Here is a 3,889-nt window from a genome sequence, read left to right on the forward strand (position 1 = left end):
GTGAGTAATAACAATGATTCCCCCTATGGTGAGGATAAGGCAAACTCCCAGCTGGTTTGTTCAGGAAGACAAGAATGTGCTTGTCCTTACCCTTCCTGTGGGCCTGGAGTGACTTAAAGATTTCAGATTTCAGTAATCCCTCATTAGATGTTTATAAATATGTCCCTGCTATTAAAGAGGTCATTGTTAAAAGTACATTTTATGAAGATAGGTTTTAAAAACATTTTTCTCCCAACATTTATATTGTGAAAAGGAGACCTCTGTTTATTTCACTTGTCAAAGTGTGTAACTTCTGCTTCTAAAATGTCTTGCTCAGGATTCTGAGAGTTAAGCTGACAGCAGAGCTAAACTTCGTCTTATAGTTATTTAATTTTTAGATAACCTTCAAAGCATTGAGCAGAAACCAGAAATATTTGTATGAGCTTCTGCAAACTGCTGTAGATATATCCTCTAATCCCAAAATATGTGGAAGCCAATGTATTATAGCTGTTTATTTAATTTTTGTTGGATTCGCTTTCTTCAGATAATACATCTCACAAACTTTTATAGACATGAATGTTCAGACTACATACAGACCTTCAGTCCCCATGGGGCTGGGTCCTCAAAGCATGTGGCACTACTTCTGTGCATAAAGATCATGTTTCCTAGAAGGAGTTGGTGATCAAAATACTATGTCCCCTATATCAGCTTTGTAGATAAAATATTTTTTAACATGCTAAATTTCCTTATTCTCAAGTAACTATTCAAAAACATAATGAAATAAATATTACTATTCTCTGGAAAAAAAGGATTCAGTATCACAGGATACCAAAGATAACTTTCTCCTGTGACTTTGCCTACCATTTGTGTAACTCCTTAACAGTAAGTCAGATCCTACTTAAATCTCACAAATACATTAAAAGTTAATGAAAATGTTCTCTCCAGAGGGTATTGTATGGGTTAAATTGTGACAATGTAGACTGATAGAATCTTGCATGAATTAAATTATCATTTGGTTATGCTTAAGAAAGGCAGAGTAATCAATGGGATGAATCTGGTCTAAAGCAGCCCAATCATTTGGTTTATTGAACAAGTTAAATTAAATACAATTTGATATATTATTTCACATTAGAAACTTAAATTTCACGTGGCAAAAAATAATTTTAAAAAATTAAAAATATAGTCTCCACTCAGACTCCACCATGTTGAGTTTTGTGGGTCATGTGGCTGCTTCCTCGACTCCGGAGACTTGCACGGACTCAGCTCTTCAGCATCACTACCCCAAGCTCAGCTATTACTGCAGGCTGCCCCAACAGTGATCCAGCCTACCTGAGACTATGTAATGCAAACATCTCCTTCTCTGAAGGCAGACGCCACCACCAGGCTCATTGTGTCTGTCATTGGTGCATTGGTTGACATCCAGTCTGATGGGGAATGACCACCCATCCTAAATGCCCTGGAAATGCAAGGCAGTGAGGGCAATGACTTATACTATGAAATTATTGCTTCTGGTGTTATCAATTTAAAAGATGGTACCTCCAAGGTAGCACTGCTGTCCAGTCAAATGAATAAGCCTTGGTGCTCATGTGCAGGTAGCTCTGATAAGATAAGTAACTGGGGCTAAATATTTCAGAGACCAAAGGGGCCAAGATGTACTGCTGTTTATTGATAATCTCTTTCACTTCCCCCAGGCTGGCTCAAAGGTGTCTGCATTATTGGGCAGAATCCCTTCTGCTGTGGGCTATCAGCCTACCCTGGCCACTGACATGGGTGCTGTGCAGGAAAGAATCACCACCACCAAGAAGGGATCTATCACAGGCTCTCTCTGTTTCTGCTGATTTCTTGACTTTCCTGCCCAACCACTACCTATGCTGTCCCTTGCTATTGCTGAGGGGGGCATCTATCCAGCTGTGGATCCTCTAGACTCCACCTCTAGCATCATGGATCCCAGTGTTGTTGGCAATGAGCATTATGATGTTGCCCATGGGGTGCAAAATGTGCTGCAGGACTACAGATCTCTCCAGGGCATCACTGCCATTCTGGGTATGGATGAACTGAGAAAGACAAGTTGATTGTGTCCCATGCACAGAAAATACAGCATTTCTTGTCTCAGCCTTTCTAGGTTTCGAGGTCTTCACAGGTCTTATGGGGAGGCTGGTACTGCTGAAAAAGACCATCAGAAGATTCCAGAAAATTCTGGTGGGTGAATATGACCATCTCCTGAAACAGTCTTTCTATATGGTGTGACCCATGGGAGAAGTATGGAAAAAGCTGATAATCTGGCTGAAAAGCATTCATGTGAGGGGTCCTTTTGACAAACTAAGCATTTATCCTCTGTACCGTCTTCTTTTTGCTCCTAATCCCAAAAGCTTCAGTTTTGTGTGTAGGCCACACAAGATCCTTGATTGAAGACATTATGTCTGTCTAAAGAGTATTTAAGGTTTCCAATAAAACATACACTACTGAGGAAAAAAAATCAAAAATATGTGGGAGCTTGTTCACCATGGTTCAGTCAAAGGAATTTTGGGACTCACAGGGCAGAAAGAGAGATGAGAGAGCCTACAACCAAACTAATCCACTTATTTACTTTATTGAAAGGAAAGACTGGGGTGCATATGCCTCAACTAACTTGGTCAAGTTATTGCAAAAAATGCCAAAATTACATTTTGGATAAGATATTACCCAATATCATATAACCCATATTTTTTTCTACCAGGCCGAAACATTTCTATACAATTGACTCTAGAAGTAAAAATAATAAAATGCAAACTAACTCAAGTTGTTTTAGTTGCTGTTTTCTCCTGGTTTATTTGTTTAAAATTCATTTCATATTCTAGTTAGCCATTTTAGATTAAGTACAGCTCAGATAACATAACCAGTACTTTAGAATGAGATATTTGATCTTCAAGATCTGGGAAAGGCAGTTAAGAGAAATATCCTAACAATGGAGAAACGGGTGTCTGGACATCACAGGTCATCAATCATGTGTTTGTCAGTCCCCGGGGAACAAGTCTATTCGTTTCTCACTCTAAGTAGAACATTCACCAGATGTTAAGTGGAAAATTGGCATGGAGAAGTGCTAATTCCCCCTGCTTCTCTGTACGCAGCAAATAAATTTCATCAATGGAGGATGATCAGATGGGAACTTAACAGTCCTCTCCTGGGATAATACAAATCCCCATACAAGGGAGGAAATGAGGATTGTTTCATGAAATAATCTTATAATGTAAAGCTGGGTTTCTATAAAATGTCTAAAATCAGCTTTACACAGAAGCATTTTAAAGGTTTTTTCTCATTCCCTTGTCTTTGTTTATTCTCTCTTCTTGCTTTTGTTTTCTTCTGTGCCCAAAATGTATATCATTGTTTCTTTCCTTACAGAAAGCAGATTAATTCCCTGGGTAAAAATAAAATAATTTCTGATATTTTATAAGCTTTCTTCTCATTTCTTTCAGCTTCTTAGTTCTAAATGATACTAGATTGTATATATGCTTAGAATTTCTTTAATTTTTAAAAAGTATAGAACAGTACTTAGAAGAAAATAATAATTAGTTACTCTCCATATTTATTCACTCTTCTTATCTTGTCATTTTGGATCCTGTTTTTTTAATTCACTCTTTCATTTCTATGAGCATCATATATACTCATTACAATGAATCAAACAGTGCAGAAAGTACAAAAACAAACACTTCAAAATCACTGCAAAACAACCATTGAGAAATTATCATTATCATTAGGTAAATGTCATCCTAACAAACTTTTGAGAATAAATAGAGATTAAAAAGTGGAAATGTACAAGAGAGATTGGTAGGTAAATTGGTAAGTAGGTAGAAGATAGACACTGGGAATATTTTTATTAAAATGGATCAGAATCAAGAGATATATTTTAAAATCAAAAATGTTTCAAACTTTC

The 3,889-nt window shown here is 37.1% G+C and overlaps 1 pseudogene; it reads left to right on the plus strand.

Moving 5' to 3' along the window:
- The first annotated feature begins 1,441 nt into the window (after window positions 1-1,441).
- LOC138398019 (ATP synthase subunit beta, mitochondrial pseudogene) lies at window positions 1,442-2,294 on the plus strand (annotated as a pseudogene).
- Window positions 2,295-3,889: the final 1,595 nt, after the last annotated feature.

This window comes from Eulemur rufifrons, chromosome 17, assembly GCF_041146395.1.
Source record: "Eulemur rufifrons isolate Redbay chromosome 17, OSU_ERuf_1, whole genome shotgun sequence".
NCBI classification, from domain to species: Eukaryota; Metazoa; Chordata; class Mammalia; order Primates; family Lemuridae; genus Eulemur; species Eulemur rufifrons.